Source organism: Drosophila biarmipes, chromosome 2L (assembly GCF_025231255.1).
Source record: "Drosophila biarmipes strain raj3 chromosome 2L, RU_DBia_V1.1, whole genome shotgun sequence".
In the NCBI taxonomy this organism is placed as follows: Eukaryota; Metazoa; Arthropoda; class Insecta; order Diptera; family Drosophilidae; genus Drosophila; species Drosophila biarmipes.
This window is the reverse complement of record NC_066612.1, coordinates 14901664-14921055: the sequence shown is the minus strand read 5'-3', so window position 1 is coordinate 14921055 and position 19392 is coordinate 14901664. Positions and strand designations below refer to the sequence as shown.

The 19392-nt window shown below is 41.4% G+C and overlaps 1 protein-coding gene across 2 annotated transcripts in view; it reads left to right on the top strand.

Moving 5' to 3' along the window:
- LOC108033735 (uncharacterized) overlaps nucleotides 1-19392 on the top strand; it is a 73629-nt gene that overhangs the window by 32105 nt on the left and 22132 nt on the right. Inside the window, exon 1 of one of the 2 annotated variants that reach the window (XM_017108286.3) lies at nucleotides 17376-17511. The exons of the other annotated variant lie outside the window; for it this stretch is intronic. The gene's annotated coding sequence lies outside the window, so the exon portion shown is untranslated. Of the gene's footprint in view, nucleotides 1-17375; nucleotides 17512-19392 lie in introns of those variants that run through there. 2 annotated transcript variants of the gene reach the window in all.

The window sequence follows — 19392 nt, the reverse complement described above, 5'->3', positions numbered from 1 at the left end:
ATTCCATCTGGAATTGGGGAAAAAATCTTACTGAGTAGATACATCACTTTTTTTAAACTGCAAGTATTTGAAGAGGTCTTAAATTAAGGTCTTGTAAGTTTGAAGTTAAAACATTACATTTTTCTACCTCCCGTAGGGAAATCAAATTAGAGGGGAGCTTATTATTGATTTTTGATATAGAAAAAGTTACTTTAATTTGTATGAGGTGTTATAAAAAGGCACAGACTAACATAAAAATCATGATTAGAAACAGTTTGCAAAAGATACTACTACTACTTTTAGATTTTATACAATATGTTTGTGCTAGTGAACATAAAATAACTTTTTCAAGAATAAAAAGTAGGAAAATTTAAATTATTTAATTGTAGGTCTACTTTATTCTAATTTTTCGTTCAGTGCATCACGAAAACTTGCCGGCCAGCGAGGAGTCAAAGTCAAACTGACAAACCCGTTCCGGTGCCTTGCAACAGCCTTCTGCCGCCCGCCTCAGTCTCGCCCAAAGTCAGAGTCCCAGTGCCAGTTTAAGACGAGAAAGAAGTCCGAGTCGAAGACTCGCAGGCAATAATAGCATTGACTTAAGAGCCACGAAGAAGTATACTTCATCGGGTACTGGTACAAATATCTTGTTTCATGTGTGCGCTGGACGTTAATAGCAGGCCGAACCATTGTCCAAGAGCCAGTCAAAGTCCCCCGTTTGCTCCGCTCCTGTCTTATATATATACATTTTTTTTTTACCTGTACCGCTTGCATCTTCGCTGAGCGCCGCTTCTTGGCAGCCTTCGCTGCATTTCATCATTCATGCACATTATTTTAGCCATCGCGGGGATTTCAGGGATCCAATATGGGGAGTGTAGATACACTTATGGGAGAAAGACTTAGAGCTACATTTGTTTTAAAATAATTCCAACCAAAGATATAGATAGTATCTTAGACCTACTGTACTGAAAGGCTACTCTTCCTGACCTCTTTTTAACTCAATTCATGTTTGATAGTGACCAAACTTTTAAGTCTTCTGAATGGTAGAGATCATCTGGTATTCGTTCTTAAATTGGTGTACCATTACTCCTTTTATTTTTCTGGTGCACTCCAGTGTTTTGTGTGCCCCGGACCCCGTGCATCGAGTCCTGTCCCGCTTGCGTTTCGCATTGGCCAGGCTTAGAAGCGGAGATTGAGTTACATTGCTGGGGATTATTATCAACTGTATTATCTGCCTTTTCTTCTCCTGTTTTCCCCCTTTTTGACCACGGCGGCAACTGCTCTTTGGCCAGAAAAAAGCCAAATAAGAATTCGTTACGCCGCTGCTGCTGCAGCGCTTACTCAACTGAGGAGTGAGATTCGTGGGTTTTGGTTTCGGGTTTTTCCGTTTTTAGGGTTTGTGCTTTTTTAATGATACCCTCTCAAGTATTTTCTCTTCCTCTTTCGCAGCAGTCTTCTTTCAGCTTTGTATTTTGTGTGTGCCTGATGCGGTTCAAGTGCCTTTTGGTGCTGTCGTAATTTGTTGCTTTGTATTTTCCTTTTCCCCTTTTTTTTTTTTGGGAGGCGACGGACATGCATGTTTCATAAGTTTTGGGGGCAACAATTGTGTAAAATTATGAGCCGTCGTCCATATTTGCCATTTGGCATGGTTCCAGGGCATCGGCAGAAGCAGCCGAAGCTGGCCAGCAAGTCCGAGCCGGTCTTTTGTTTCATTTTGTGGCCATAAAACAAACTGGAGTAGGTGTTGTCGTTAAGTTTTGATGTGCCACATTAAGCTAGACTCCCCGAGCAGATTGGGCTTGAGCCGGGCCACCCCATTGTGCAGTTTATGATTGCAGATGAATGAAGCCACTAAAAAAGCGAGGAAGCCCACTGTGCCCTAATGGGAAATCAGATTTAGCCTATTGGCATAAAACTCTATATATTCCTCCGTCTGCGTTTCTTGGCCTTGTTTTTATTGATTTCTGTTTTCGCATAAAATTGAGAGACGACACTTTCACACAGAGGCAACGTAAAATACCTCTGGATATTGGCTCGGCCATAGATCTCTTCGGAATTGAAATTGAATAAAAGTGAATGTCGCTGGGGAGTTGAACTTTGAGAAAATTAAATCAGTTCGTGATGGTATTTTTTATGGGGGGGGGGAAAGTTTATGAACCTAACTGTCAAGCTAATATACTATTGAATTTATAGGAATTTATTTCAATAAAATAAATGCCTAGACTAGGCTATAAAACTAAGTTAATTGGATAGATCTTTTTTTGGTATAAAAGAAAAATGAGTATATACCATTAAAAAGTTTTTAATTTACATATTTTGGTTTTACGTTTCCTTCAATAAATTTGTAAAGTTTTTTATACTAAACTTAATGTTTTTAAAGTAGCCTTCGAAGTAGAATGTAAAACAAAGTCCCGAAGACTTAAAAGTTGTTTAAGTTATTTTCGTTCTGTCTTGGAAAACTTTTTTATTACTTTCGTATACAATAGCCCACTATTCCGACCCACAGTCCACCCCTAACTAGGTCACATTACAGTTGGCCAATGTCTGCGGTAAAGTTTTAAATCATATTTAAAGAATACGGCAATAGATTCGGGCCCAACTGTTCCGATGGCAACCGCGAAGACATATAACACTCGGGGCACTGTGGAAATAACCGCAGGGAAAGCTCTCGGGCACAAGTATTGCACCACACTCGAATGGTGGTGGTGCTGGCGGCGGTAGTATCATGGTATCGTGGTGGTGCTGCTGCGGCCCGAGATGGAAGCCAAAGCGGCAAATGTTCCAGGAAACTATAAAAGACAATAGCGGCAATATGCCAGCTCTGGTTTTTGTGGTTTTTTATGCTCGGACTCTAGGAAGAAGAAGCCTTTCTGGCTCTTGGCGTGGGCCTAAGTCAACAACAAAGAGGCGAAGCCTCAATGCCCTGGACGGCGCCCCTTTTGTTATATAAATATATACGTATCTATACGTATAGGAAAACCCTCCAAAGAAGTGGGGCTCGTGGGGTGGAGGCGCGGGCGGAGGTGGAGGAGTTGTGCTTGGTAGCCAAGTTGTGTGTGCTCACGCATTAATATAGTTCCAAGACAAAGTGCCCGGAGGAAAGGGGTACACAGGAAGAAGTTGTCCAGCAAATTAAGAAAATTTCTTATCTCTGGTATGATAACCGATTTCTTAAGGGGCTTAAAGGACCATTGTTCTGGCAATAGTAATATTTTTGGGAAATCCATTGTAATTCCCTTAGAAAAATAAAACTCCTTATAAAATCCTTAATTTTGTTTACTGCTTAAGCTTGTTTTTCTTATGGCTACCATTTTCAAATGGATTCATTTGAAAGGAATAATATATATTAATTTACTTTTAGACGATTTTTAAATAATGTAATTAAACTTTTCTTTTTAAGTTTAAATTACTTTAATTTATAGTTTTGGCATGTTTCATAATTTTTTTCTCTGCACATATAGATATAGATGTGTGTGAAACTAGTTTATGACAGGGCCGAGTTGGTGTGGGGTGGCAAATAATGTTGTTTATGTGTTGGACCGAACCGTAAATATGACGCACCGCGGAGATGGGGCAACCCGTAACCTGGGCCAGCTGAAACCTGGCTGAAAGTGGAGTGGTCAAGTGTAAGGTACGCATCTGCTCCTATTCCTATTCCTATTCCGATTCCCATTCCAAATCCCATTCCCATACCCATTCGCACTGGCAGTGCAGTGCCGTTTCCATTGTGGTGTCGTCCACAGAATCGCAAGACGACTGCTGGTCAAGTGTTGCAGTTGCTTCCTGCCTTTCGGCCTGACACTCACCTGGCCCTCTGGCATTGGTCTGCTTTTGCCTGTGCTTCTGCTTCTGGCATTCAATGGCCAATTCCCCACGCAGACGAGCCATCCTTGTGCCTGTACTTGTACGAGTATTTATATTTTCTTGGCATTGGCCTCTTCCCATGACACCGGTTAGCCGCATCTTCAGCTGCTCTGCGCTTATTTGGTTACTTTATGCCATTACCTGTATTCCCCGCCTTCGACTCGGCTCCTCTAGCACTTCCTCTCTGGCGCGCTCCGATAATAAAGATGACAAAATATCTAGAGAAAATCATAAACCTTGTGTGTATGTTTGGAAAAATAATATCTTGCAGATATAAAGTACCATTTATGTCGTGCTTATATCTTATTTCGCCAAAGTCGTGCCATCGCAAGAGTCGCGAATCCCGAATCGCTTTTCACAGTCCAAGTCAAGACTTGGGAGTCCCAGTAGATGGAGCAGGCCATGCGGCACTTTAGTTTGGTTTGGCTGGCTCTTTGGAGAACTGCTGCTGCGTTGCGAGATTGCTTTGCAGGCACGGTTGCGTGGGTCACAGTGGTCACAATCGGATGGATTGTGCCATTTAAATGCATGTTTAGGTAATGAAGTTGGAAATTTAATAGGGGGTAGGAAAATGTTTCCTGATAGAAAAGTTGTAGTGTATTTAACGATACGGTATAATGAGAGGTAATTCTTTTGATGATGAATTATTACTTCCTAATTTTTTTTGTGATGTGGTTCAGTCTCATTTATGACCAAATGGCGAATTTTTCTATAAACATTCTTAATTTGACTTTTCTGTGTTTTCGCACCACTGTGCGCGGACTTGGCTGGAGTTCTGCAGCACTTCTTCACATGACGGCGACAGGCAATTGGCCAATGCAGCGCCAGCGACGCCAAAACCATGGCCACGTTGTCATCTTGGTCAAGAAGACCAGCCGGCGGAGGGGGAGGATGAAAGTCGGGTCTATTGGCAATCTTTCTGCTCGTCCAAGTATCTCCTCTTTTCTCCTTTTCAGTTCGCTTATATTCGGATCCGTTCTGGCCCGTCCTGGCCGACTTGTATATATGCTTTCATTACGAGCTTAGTTCACGTCACAATCAGTTGTTGGCATCGTTTATGCCGCATTGCCGCACCAGCACAGGAGCTGTTGCAGTTATAGGAAATGTTGGTTTAAGGCATTATTTCAACTACCTTTAAATTTTAATATGTCAGCAATATAACAACCCCAAAATGAGTCTTTGTATCTCATACAAAACATTAATTTTTGCGATTGCCGTAATTATTTATTAAAAACCTTAAAGTTATTAGCCAGTACATTTACGTTATATTTTCTCTCCTATTGTGTCGACCTCTGCTGTGCCCATAGTAACTAGTTGGCTGCTGTGGCAGCTTCTTCAGCAAAATGTCTTCCAACTTATCGCACTCGCACACATATGCCGCATACGTATCTATGTGTATATCCTGTGGAGGCTCGCTGGCAATTTGCATGCAACCCGGAGGAACCCTCCGCCACCCACTTGCCCACTGTACGTGCATGTAATTTATGCGTTTAGATAACACTTTGCTAATTTTGAATGGCATAAATTTTTTCCTACATTAGAAGGAGAAGACGGAGTGGCCCAGTCCTTGGGATCGTGCCTGTAATTGTGTGTGCGTGTCTGTTACTTATTTTCCATACTCCTTTTTTTTCTTCCCCCCAGCTTTTCTTTCTTATTTTTTGCATGCCGCACTTATGATGATGTATTGATTGTTCGAGGTGTCAGATTTTTGTTGTTGCAGCCAACACTTTTGCCAGCTCTTTTTCTCCGCTTGGCGTAATTAAAGGAAATATTTGAGATATGCCAAGATAATAGTGCTGGAATGTTGTTGGATTAATTAATTGAAAATGAGTTGTGGCGCAGAAGGAGGGGGCTGGCGGGTGAGGAGGCCGAAGGCAGATATCTGGTCTGCCAGGCTTTATTTGGCGACTGTTGCTTTTGCGTCCGTTGGCCATGTCGCCCGTTTGCTTATCAGTGGCAGCATTGGCTTTTTATGGCCATGAGCAAGAGGTCTCCTCGTGGACCGCGACTCTCTGTGATTAATAAGGATTTTCAAGTCGTTAGCCGTCTTCGCCGGCCGTTCATCGCGTTTTTTATGGCCACGACGACGAGGGAGCGAACGACGAGAATCGAATCGCGGGACGGGGCAGGCAAATTACCGATTTCAACAATGTCGCTCAAGTGGCTTAACTTAAGTTTTGGCTTTGACACAGGCCCCTGAAAAACGTAGGAAAACTGGAAGAAGAAGGAAAATAAAGTAGGGAAAAGAGAAAAACCAGCAGTTGATGCTTGAATAATGATGTGATAACCGTAGGCATAAACTGGCCCACGGACCCAAGATGATCCATCCCAGTGTCCACAACTTTGGCCAGATACAATTACGGACTAAAACATTCCTAGCCAGCTGTGGTGCCAGTTTAGCTATTTTCTAGCGAAGTTTTGAGAAGCTTTGAAGGGCAAAAAGAGTTATTTTTTAATAAATCATAATGTTACTATTGTTTTATAAATATTTTGGATAGTTTAGACCAAGTTTCAAGACATTTAATAATTTTTTTTTTCTGATTGTAAAAATTTACTTTAAAACCTTTTCTTAAGCCTTAATAAGGTGTCACAGACATTCTCGCAAGACAATATAAAAGTTCCAGCTATTAATTAAAGCATAAACTATATTATTTGCTACCTAGCAACACTGATTACCGCCCACGTACGTACCCCTGCCTTGGAGCAATCGCGTCACAGCTGCATTCGCTGGCAAAAAGTTGCTGCTTAAAGTTTTCAAATTATTCTAAGTAGGGCAGAGCAGGGGATTATGCCTGGGAAATGCTTCTTTCTTGGCTGTGGCTCCTTGGATTAGGCTCGAATTAAATTGGAATTAAATTTGCCGCTTTAAGCGCGACAGAGTGAACTGAAACGAATTAAGCATTTGCCATTGCATTTGCCTTCACAATCTGAATGGGTGAATCAAAACAGAATTGCTCGGCAGAGGGTGAAATTGTCGACATTTACTCCAAATGAATATATTAATGTTTTCATAAATAATGCGCATGAAATTCGAAATCATAAATAAAGCTAAGCACTTGCTGTATTGCTATTAAAAACATAACAATTGCATAATCAATTTAGAATTTTTTCCTTTCTCTAGTTCAAATCTCACTTTAATTTATGCAAAATATTTTTTTCGCGACCGAAAACAGCCGCGTTAAACATGTCTAATAAGTTTGCCATGCAAACATTCGGTAATGTATGAAAACACAATGACATTAATTATTTAGCTTAATTTTATTTTGTTCTAAACGGCTCTTTGATCTTTCCTACATAAAGTTGATTATGTGTAGAAAATGTAAACACTTGTATTGAGCATACAATAAACAAACCAAAAATTACCGAAAAATGTGTAAGAGTAATTTTTTTTTGCTAAAAATATATAGAAAATTAATTTGAGTGTTTACCTTTACCGTGTATATGTATATATTTTTTTTTGTGGCATGAAAATTAGTTTATTTCTATTTTTATGCTCATAGAGAAAGAACTTTCCCCATGAGTTTTCACAAGCTAATGGAATGTTAGGACTTTCGGCTGTCACTTTTGACAGCGAGGTTACCAAAGTTTACCAGACTGTGCTAATTAAAAAACCAAATAGTACCAAAAATCTGAAACCAGTAGAGGTAGAAAGAAAGTTGAGCGAACAGAGAAATGGATGTGGGCATAATCAAAACCGCACGGAAAAGTTGTGGCCACGGTTCTGGTTTTTTCTGTTGTGCCCCACCGAGTTCCCACCGAAATGCATTCACTAATCATATGCAAGTGTGGTGGAATTAGAGGCACTAAAACTCAATCAAATTTCATAGCATTGCAACGAAACGCGAACCTCAGATGTGAACCGCCGCCGGCCCAAAGGGGCAGCGACATCTAAACAGTTACGTTGGTCTTAATTACATATCAAATATATCGCCTCGCTGATTGATCTCAAGCCAAGCAGAAGCCCGAGGAGCCCCAAGTGGTCCCCTCTGAGTTGGGCGGCCATAAAATCAACATAAATCTGAGTTATAAAAAGTCATGTTCGGCTGCACTTAATTAGCGGCCGACCGACCTCTGCGGAATGGGTGTCATGCCCATATGTCCTCTCTATTACGATCCCATCTTCATCTCGGCCTCCATAAATACCAGAGGACCGCTGAGGAGTCGGAGCCTTCTGCTCCTCCTCGACAGCCGACTATAATTCACACAATTTGCTGATGCGTGTGCCACGAGTGTTGAGCCCAAAATGTCAACAATACAGCACCGCCATGCCCATATCTTTTCTAAATTCGGAGCGTATTCCCACTGTCTGTCGCCCTGTGCTCCAAAATTAAATGGTGTGAACGAATTTTATGCCGAATCATGCGTGGAAAATGATGAAGATGCCGCCGTCGCGGCCAGGGAAACCTCATCGAGTTTCCACGTTCCATGCTCGGTTGAAATATATTTGCGTGCCTCGTTTCATTTGTTTATGTTTTTCTAAAGAGATTTACAGTCGGAAAAAATAGGGTAATAAATTATGGAGAATTGGTGCATTAATTGTTGGGCAATAGGGTGGCCCTAGAGATGTTAAATTAGTATTTAATGAAATATTATATATTTTTGAAGGGCTTCTAAACATTTTCTGAATAATTTGCGGATTTAACTTCTGGCCTGTCCCTGTTGTCCCATCTATTTTCCGAGTGTAGCGGAGCCTGCATGTGTGAGGCCTCGTTAGAGAAGCCAGTTGTCTTGATGAAGATGCACACACTTGGCCATGATAACTGGGCCCCGAAATTAAGTTGAAAACAATTTAAATTTGTTAGAAGCCGCCGGCAACGAGGCGAGGCCCCAGAGTGTGTAGTCTCCATGCCAAAAATGGGTAAAAACACTTTCGACTCCCCAGCACCGGGCATCAAATGGAGGATGCGGCCCAGAGAGATGTTGACGTCAAACGACAGCCACGAGACACTTCACTTCTACTCGTATACACACTCGTACTTGTATCTTCTGTTCCTCTTTTTTTTGGGTCGCACTTTTATGAGTAATTTCATGTTGTGCGAAGCGTTTTGATGGAGTTGCAATGTCCTCTCCCCGGGGAATGGGATTTTTCGGGAATTCAGTCTCTGGCGGAGTTTCTTTTCGGAATTTTATGGCCTAATAGAGTTGGTCTTGAGTGTACATTTAGTGCTGAAAAGGTGTTGATTGTGAAGGAGTAGCTCCGGCCATGGAAATAAACCAAGTCTGCGGTTTACGACTCCGTTTATGTTTTACAAATAACTCGAGTATTTACGGCTGGCCAATGGAATTTTAATTACTCTGCACTAGGCGATTTCAAACAGGGTGTATAGTTTTGTTTAGTAAGTTAAACGATAATAAATGTTATGGAAGCTAAGATCAGTGTTATTTTAATTAATCATATTACTGTTAAGTCATAGCAAATACGTTTATACTTCTTTAATAGACGGAAGCCAACCCCGAGACCTATAACTAAAACCATGTGTTCAAAGATCTCCATTTCAATCAACTTGAGCCATCAGAAGAGCGAACAGATCGGGGAATCTCGTCAATCCAGAAAATATCCCTCATCAAAACATCACTTTTCGGATCGTTGCGACTTCATTTCATGCGAAACATCTTCGCTTCTCGGATTTCTCGACTGTTTTGGCAGCCTGTGAAGTCGCTGCCTCCCTCTATTCCCACTCCTGGGTCCCCCTTGATCCCTTGAAAACCCTCGAGTACTCAAGTCCACCCAACTTGGACGACAATTAAGTGATTCATTAAAAATGACAGAGCATGAATTGAACTGAGAGCCAGGGTCGGAGTTAGAGTTGAGTTTGCTGTTCTGGTTTTTGGTCTTGAAGTTTGAATAGAACCCATAATAGTGGTGGGCTATGTAGAGGAAATGTCAGTGCGTGCCACAAGATAAAGGAATAAAAGAAAGTTGTTGATGTTGCCGCTGCCGACTACCGTTCAAATTTAGGAGCGTACGTACGTGCACAAGTATTTGAAAAACTCATTTAAATCCGATGGACAGACGACCCTTCTCGAGGGTGCGACCTGGGTTCTGTGATCTGGGAACTGGGAACCGAGAACTAGTGAAAAGCAAATGCAAACGACGGGGCTGACGCTGACATTTGATGCCAAATTTTCAAGTGGAGCGACCAGCGGCAGTGGCAGCCAAACACTTGAGGAATTGCCGTCGCTGTCGTTTAAAAGATGATGGCATGAGATACTCGACGAATGTGCGAATGTGTTCTGCCCCAGAAACAGTTGAAAAAATCATGGTTATTTGAAAAAATATGGACAAATAAAATTAGGCAGAAAAATGTTTAACTGAAAAACCTATTGTGAACTTTACAGATACATTTACTCATTTAAAATCTGAAAAACTTCTCTAGCTTCCTACAAAGTTTCAACAAATTTCAAACTATTTTCGAGCTTTTCGATTATGCTAAATGCATATTACCTTGATTACCTTTAATGAAAAACTTTTCTGAAACATTTCTACCTATCATAAATTAAAAAGAAATACACTTTATAAAATATAAATTTTAAAATTTCATTTGAAAACCATCTTTTTTCGCTCGGTGCCTTCGTCGCCCCAGTAGCAGATTCCATCCTCCGCCGACTGGACCAGTCGTAAATATGAAGCACAAACAAAGCAGCTCGTCCAGACAGAAATCAGTGGAGTTCGAGAGGAGGAGGCGGCACAGCAGAGCGATTGCGAGGCCGTCGCATTAGTATACGGAAGCTCGAAAACGAAAAAATTACAATCTCAACCGTTTGGCAGACAGACGATGACAGAAGGAGCCGTGATCCAGTGATGATGGTGGTGGCCAAAAGGAAGAAAAGTGGAAGGGGCGGCAGATTCCGTCGGCGGATAGCTATAGTCGGCCCGAGCAGGCCATAAACTGGCGACTATGAAGATATATTAGGCAAATAGATGGATGGATGACTATAGTACGCCATCTCCATCCGTTTTCTCTGCTATTTTTTGTATTTGCTAGTCGCCAGCCGGAGAGAAACAATTTTCGACAACGTTTTGGCAAATGCAAATGGAGTTTGACAGGCCGCCGCCAACGTTCCGCCATCAAATAATAATAAAAGACTCACGGAGAATGATGGCCCCGGCAGACTGGGCAGCCTCATCGATTGGATAATACCCTGAAAATGGGTTTTCTTACAAATTTTAAAAGAGGTTTTTCTTTAAACTAATTTAAGGTTTAATAGAAACACTAAAAAATTAAAGTATTCATTTTTAATATTCAAAATACATCATTCAAACATATAATTTTAATTACAATCTTACAGCTTCAAGTTAGTCAAAACCATATTTTCCCTTGCCAGATATCCTGTCTTCCTTCTTTTATTTTTATCTTTTTGCGTTGTTCGAAATGCCCAATTTTTAGACAGAGTACACAAAGAGGTTATCAGCCATATTGCGGCTTATGATGAGTATGATGAACATTAGAAAAGAAGTTTTCCTTTGGCTACCTGCCGCACACACACACACACACACTCCACTCACGGCGCACTGCGTCTCGAATTACATGACCATGAGATGGGGGAAAAAATTTATTACAAAAGATAGACAAAAGATGCGAAATATTTGCCCCTGACTGACGATGGCGATGGCGATGGCGATGACGATGACTATGGGAATGCCGGCAACTGCTGCTAGAAGCTCGCACAGTGCTGCAGGAAAGTTAACGCACGCTGAATGTGCAAGCAACGAATACAAAAAATACAAATATGTCTGACCGTCCAGCCAGCCGCATAAATACTCTCCGGGGAGTTGTTAGTTTCGTGGGGTTCTCTCGTGTGGATTGAGCGAAATATGCGAAGCCTCCAAGCCGGGGTTTTCGCCATATAAATTGGTGTGGGAAATACTTTTTGCCAACCCTCTTTTCTCCCAGGGCAGGTCCTTTAGCACTACACTAAAGGAAATACTTATTCACACTGCTCAAGAGATTATTCAATTTAAGAAGACATTAAGAGAAAAGCAATTAACATTTTATAGTATTTCTATATAAACTTAATTTGTATTATCAAAGGACTCCGATTTTATTCAGCAGGATGTATCCATAAAAAGTCCTAATTTAAAAAAGGTTCCTCAAAAGATGTTAATGATAATATATTTGTAAACATTCTGCCCCAAAAGATTTATTTTTTCAAACGCTGATCCGAACTTAATTAGCTCAATGAGAAAAAATATCCTGTAGGATGTGTACACAATATAGGAGAAAGAGATTTCCACAAAAGGTTTCGATGATAAAATATTTGTAAATATTATGCCCCCAAGATTTATTCTTTCAATCAGAGTAAATCAGGACACTTTTTGTGAATTTCGAAAATATTCTCCGTATACATTTCTTTGCCCCTGGGGGCGGCGATGGCGAGTGCCACCCAAGTTGCCTGTTTATGAATTACTTCAGCCGTGCAGCACGTGTACATATGTACGACGTAGTTATGCATGTACACTGCACAACATGTATTTATGTATGAGTATAAAATGGAAAGCATAAACAACGACGGCGAACGAAAGCCCTGTAGCTGCAACAAAGGGCATCTCCCTGAAATATGCTGCAAAACTGCGAATTGCAAACTGCAAAACGAAACGAAACCAAACCAAACCAAACGAAACGAAACGCACTGTGTGCAACAATTTATGGCCAACATTCAACAGCGGCGAAAGCGAAGAAAAAATACAAACTGAGTTGTTTGCGGCAGCATAAAAAGTAGCCAAACAGATGGGCGAAGGGGCGGGCCCGGCAACTTGGTTGCTGCATTTCTTTGCATAAATTGCAACATTTTGTGGCACCGAGCTTGAAGTTGCCACTGCCGCTGCTTAGGCAATTTGTCATTGCAACCATCGCAGTTCCGTATGAAGATATCCAGATACAAATCTAACTCGCCGGGCGAGAGAAAAGCCACTTTCAATAGGGCAATAAACAGGTTAAAGAGCCAACTTAAAGTTTGATTGCCCAAAAGTCCCTTTGAAAAGTTTCATGCTTAGAAAATGCGATGCGATAAATGTATGCGAAAACTTTGGGGCAACTCCGAGTCAAGAATAATGTGGGGAGTGGCAAAGGGCACAGGAAAAAAAGGTTGTTGTAAGCATTCAAGTTGGGTTTTTAGTATGTATTTAAAATAATACAAAAGCTTCTAATAAATATTATAATGTAAGCCATATAGAACCATATTTTAAACAGAAAGCTTGGTTCCCAATTTTGAATTTTTTTTCTGTGCAAGTTACAAGTCTCAGAGATCACTCAAGAAGTGCGAAAGTACTTCCTCATGCCCCGGCAATTGAGGAGAACGAGTTGAGGCGTAAATATGCTGCTGCCATACCGAGATTACCCCATAGCCCCCGAAATGCATTTACGCCAACTCAACTGATGCAAATCTAATTCTCGAATGTCTCTCGCACACACATTCTGCACAGTCAGAAGGGCGCAGTGGAAAATATAAACCTCTCAAGTGCAAAAACCATTCAAAAACTAAGCTAAATTTATTTAAGGAACAGCCAGGCAGCGACAGCGACTGCTGCTGCTGCTGCTGCTGCTGCTGCTGCTGCAACCAGAATATTTTTTCCGCTGCCTTCTGTGTTTTCTCCGTTTTCGGTTCGGTGTGCTGAGGCTCCTGCACATTTCACTTAGCAGAAATAAAAACTGAAAGGAAAAGCCAACGCAAGTGCGAGCAAAGCCCGAGCCAAACTGAACCATACCTTGGAATACCAAAAGAATAGAAAAGGGCTAAGCAAGTTACTTTTGGGGGCTATGTGTAGACGCGTTTATATCCTAAAGTGGCCCTATGAGTCAAAAACAACACCTTTCTACTTATAAGTTAGGTAGAAATCTTTAGTAACTTACTAACTTACTTTCATCATAATTAAAGAAGAATTATTTTACTTTACAAAAAGTATTAACCCTTGGTGACATAGAAATTTCCACTTATGTAAAGGCTTTTCTGAGAGATCCCAAAAATTATGGTATATTAATACGTTCGACTTTGTAAAAATCTTTCAGGTCTGAAGTTAATAATTTTTGTTCTGTTTTTTTAACAAAATAACTCTGGCATTAAAAACACCAAAATCAAAACTTTGGCCATTCTTTTTGAGTGTTTATTTATGTTTTTTAACAGAATAGGGCTTGCACCAAGAGCACCCCTAATCCAGGGTATCCCAAAGAAGTGGGAAACCCATACGGAGGCAGCAGAGCAGAGCGAGAGCAGCCGACAAATGTCGCCAGCGCAGAGCAAGAAGTGGAAAGCGGTAGTCGGAAAACCGGGGAAAATCGAGGGGACATCTAGTGGCGGTTGGGGAAATTGCAGGAATGAAACTCAGGTGCTGGTGGTGACGCGGCGGCGGCTGGAAAACACTCGGGAAATACGTTGACTGGGCCCTCGTCTATCGTCTCGTTCGCTCCCCGGCTCTTTGGCTCTTTCGACCACGTCCTGGTCCTATGGACGTGTGCATGCAAGGTGCTCGTATAATGCGTTGTGCGTGTTAAAAGATAGTTTTGCCCGGCTCAACGCGAGGCCAAAATCCAGCAACTTTCAGTGGCAGCAGTCGGAATGGCACAAACTCGAACCCAAAACCGAACCCAAACCCAACCACACAGCCCAGCGACAGGTAGTTTTACACATTGAAAAATCCCAAACACCGTGAAACGGCTCGTTTTTGCTGGGTTGCGTTCCCTTTTTTTCTGGGCTGGGAACTGTGCTCCCGTTTTTGGTGGCTACTGTGTGTGCATGGGGATGGCTCCCTAATGTAATGGGTCTGGGGATCAGGGCAACGCGAGACAAATGCACAAAGCCCCTTCCGCCCTCCTTTGTTTGCTCAGAGCTCAGCATTTGCAGCTGCAGCATTGGCATTGGATCTTTTCAATATCTGCCGGCATAAAAAACGGGGCGTGCCAAGGGGATTTCCAGGCATTTGGCTGCGATTTGTTCGGGGGAAGGTCACCAAATGGCCTCATAGGGATTGCCGTTCTTTCACTCACATTTTAATGGAAATTGTTGAAAAATGTTTCGGTTTTTCCTATGCAAGTGCCTCAAAGGAGTGTTATTTTTGATCCAAAGGAACTATTCCTAAAGCCAGCGAAAACTTTTTGTTTTTAAAATGATTCATAATTTATTGCTGCTGCCCTGTCTAGGCAATTATTATTACGGCACCATTTTTGCTTTCTGCCAAAGTTGTTGTCCCACAATTGTTAAACCAACACGGACCAGGGATCTTTTGTTTTTTCGGTCTTTGGCCCTTTTTTCCAAGCTGCGCGTGCTTCTTCATAGCCCTTAACCCCAGAATGCCCAACATGGCAGGCAGCAACCATTGTCATCATGTGTTGCTGGTAGGTCTTCGAGTTTTTTTTTGATGCCCCGTTTTCCCTCTTTTCGTTCGATGTTCGGGTTCCTAGACAAATATTATTGTTTCCAACACGCTGTTATTGCATATTTGCCTTAAATATATGTACGTAGATATTTTTTCAAAGTGTGAATGAAATTAATGCGTTGCACGGTCCCGTGTCTCGGCAAATGGGGAAGGAATTTTCTCTTTTTCCCCGATTTTCCCATACAATTTGAAATACTCTGTTTTTGTTTGTTCTCCTTTTGCCTTCCTTTTCCCCCTTTTTTTTCCCCCGCCCAAATATTCTTTTTCTATTTTCACACAGGCTAAACGTTATTAAATGCAGGCAAATGCCTCGCCGGTCCAATGGTATTTGTAGTGTTGTCTTAGTCGCTGTCGTTGTTTCCATGTTCTTGTTGTGTAGTGTTGTGTAGAGGGCAGAGTTCCCCCGACGATATATATATGAAATATTCTCCTTTTTTCCACCCGCTTTGAGTGTTTATTTTTTGTGTTGCCTACATTTTTGGGTGTTGCTAAAAAAGGCGGTGGCACAGTGGGTTACAAATTGCGGAATTTGATATCTACGGTTTATTGCTAAAAATTCTCTTTCATAGAATAAAGCAATAGAAAAATCACATAGGGCAAAAAAGAACTTACTAAAGGTATGTTTGAACCTAATGAAAAATACATGGTAACTCAAATTATGAAATATTTCAAAAATTTTGTTGCTTATTGTTTGTCAAAATCCCCCTTCAAAGACTTTAACCCACTTTAACAGCACACAACTCCCCCACTTAATTGGTTAAATTCATATAAAATTCCCTTCACATGGCTTCAATTGCATGGCTTCAAACTTGAGATGTTTTCTACACACTCAGAAACTTTTACAAGCATAGGAGAACTTTCTGTTGTGGCCAAAATTAGCCCTAACTGATTTATGTTCTTTAAGGACTTTAGTTGGCTCCACTTCCCCCGTAGATACATGGCATGGCTGGGTAATCCCAATGAATAACGCAGACACCTGTTCGTTTCATGCATCATTGGGCTCTTTTGGGGCACCCAGAGTGCTGAGTAATGTCATTGGCTGCTTTTCACCACCTGTCACCGGCTGGCCGGGTTTCGCAGGGCTGGGGCCCACTGTGCCTGGCTTTAGTCCTAATGCTAAGTAGCTTTAATGCTGCCGCATCGCTGGCTCGTTAAGCGGGGGCGCGGTGGGCGTGGCTGCACACAAACGAATGCGGCGGGGAAAAAATGCCGCCCTAAATGCTACTAATTAATGGGGATTTAGTGAAAACTGTTTTCGGTTTGGTTGAAATAAAAAAAAAAAACAGAGGTAAATTCCATTGCACCACCCGCCCTCGCATTTCGCCTTTGGTATTTGTAATGCAGTTTGGGGCGTTTTCATTTCCCTGAATTTGTGTGTTCGCCGACATTAGCATATAAATAGCGTTTTAAATATTTCTAGGCGCACATAATTCTAGGTATTTTCGACCTTACCCCCCATCCGCTACAAAGATATATTACCGCCGTTTTATTTGTTAAGTATTTCTCGTGGCCTGGCCATGAATTTGGTGTGTTTGCGCCCAGGGCTCGCGTGTGCCAGGACCCTAGGTCTTGGGTTGTGTAAACAGGAAGCGATCCTAGACACACACACACCCGCTCCTTAGTTGGGAAACGAAAAAAAAAAAAACGAAATAAGAAAAATATACCCACTCGAGGCATTTAACGCCCGACTGGCAAACGGCAAACAAATGTAATCAATGAAATTTTATGTGCAACAGAAACGCACTCCAGATTTTCAACAATATCCTCCATGGCATGGCGTGCTTAGGCGCGCTCTTTATGCTTTTATAACTTTATTTAGCCGGGCCAAACAGTTCAGATACAAATTACAATTGCGGCGCGTAAGGAAATTAAAAAAGGATTTCCATGTCTGGCACAGCAAGGTGGCTTTGCCTTTCGCAAACAGCGGTGTTCGAAATATTAAGAGCCACCGTTGGTTCTTAAAAAATGTATATTTGAGCCGTTTAACTTATAAAAATGAGATTGGAAGATGGTTTCTGTATGTGTAGATCCCATAAAATTACCGCTAAATATTTATTGTACAGCTCTGCCATACCCCATGCCATTATATTGGTCACATCTGTACATTTTATTTATTTATACCCCCCGGCTAATGCAAATATTTTACCTTGCTCTCTTTTTACAGACAAGTCCGTTTCACTGCTGCTGGAACCCTTCGTCCTTTCGTGCGTCCCTTGCTGCTAATTGCTTTGTGTGCCCTGCTCCTGGCGCCTCCTTGTCCTCACTAAGCAGGCCAGATCCTCGCGCACTCCAGGCTCAAGGTTGGTATTATACCCAGTTTATACACATTGTAATGCGTATTCTCTTGTTTTTTCCTCCTTTTCTGTGTCGAGGGGTTAGCAATTGGTTTTATTTTTGGGGTTTAATTGCAAGGCTTTGGACAGATTTTAATTACTGACAGCAGCGGGCACGAGTTGTGTAAAAGGTCATTTCGAATGTTATCCAAACAGAGGAATATTCAAATTGAAATTAACCTAAATATATGGGTAGCGGACGCAAAAGGGTAAATAAGTATTTGATAATGAAAGTCGCCGGAGCTTGACCTTTCCCTTCAGTGGATAATAATGAAAATGAGAGAGGTAATTTAAAAGTTTTGAGAAGGATTTAATGAAGTCTTAATTACACTCGAAATGTCAGCTTGCGAATTTATGGGCTTTATTATTTATAAAACAAAATGAATGAACTGGGATATTTCTGGAAAATACTGTTCAATACTGTATTTTGGATGGGTTTTGATAGAGTCAAAGACCCTGATAAATCAATCCCCTTCAATTGCAGCTGAGAAACTTTATCCACAAGAGTTTCCAAACAATTGCATTCAATAAAATCAAGTGAAGCCACCAAATCAAACCCCATCTAAACAATGAAACACAGGAACAACATTAGCATTTGTTAATCAAAGTGTAATTCCGCAATTGCTACCAGATTCCAGAGAAGTTGAGCCGTTTCTCGGCTAAAACTGCCAACTGAAGAGCCATAAAAACCTCCAGCCAAGCGAAATAAAGTGAGACACACGGCGACAGATAGAGGGGGAAAAGGAAACTTTCTTAGCCACTCCAAGCGCCACAAATCACTTTAAACTGTAAGGACAAACTTGGGGCCCAGAGATGGGGGCTTTTTGATGTCAGACCACCGATTGCCGAGTCCCCAAGTTCACCTGAGAGTTGAGCCACTTGCTAGCTGCTCTGGCCCGAGCTATTAAATCTCGCCACTTGTTCAACGAAATCGTATATCTGTATCTGTAAGATATACAATCACTTAAATCGTTGAGCGGCTAATCCAGCCGCAGACTGCTGCCGCCGCCTGGAGTTTATCATATATCACGGAAAAAACTTCCCCTACACATTGCCAAAGTGAAAAAAAAAACCCGAATTGCTCGCATTTCAAATGCCAAATATCGGTTTACAGGCCCGCCAGAGAACAAATCAATAATCCCGAAAACCCCACGAAAAAATCAACACAAAACCCAGAAGGCATATCAAATTTTGTTCCCTTCTTGATTGACGTCTTTTTGGCTTCGCTAGAGGGGCGATAAAATGGGCGGCGGTTAGAAGGTTGTCTGAGCTGGAAGCTCTTTTGAGGAGTTCCTTTCTTTCATTCTTTCACTGATTTCTGCTTTTACTTTCGATTTGGCTTTTGTATTTTGGGTATTTGCGCTGATTAGCACAGGGAAGGGAGGGTGGCCAAAAAAGAAAGGAGAGGTACACTATCAAAAAAAGGTTTCCAATTTGAAATAGTCTAAATTAAAAGAAATAATAGCTTAAGTCAAACTTCCTCGGAAAAGTTTTTTACATAATTTAGCTATAAATATTTCATCTTTAAAATATAAATTGATTAGGACATTGGTTCTCAAAACTACACTTAGCTATAAATATTTCATCATATTTCTCAATGAAAATGATTTTTTCCTAACCCGTTTGTAGTGTAGTTTTGAAATGTAATCCCTTAAAATGCATAGAGCATTTGCTTAGAATGTTGGTTGTTTTTTTTTCCAAGTGAATGCTGGGAATTGCAAAGCGAGTCCTGTGTAAACGGAAAAGAAATCAAATGTTGTCATCATTGCCGGCGTCGGGCTAATCTCTGGAGCATGTTAATAACCCAAAGGGCCTGTGCCACGCCTTCCGACCTCCCCAGACCCAGAC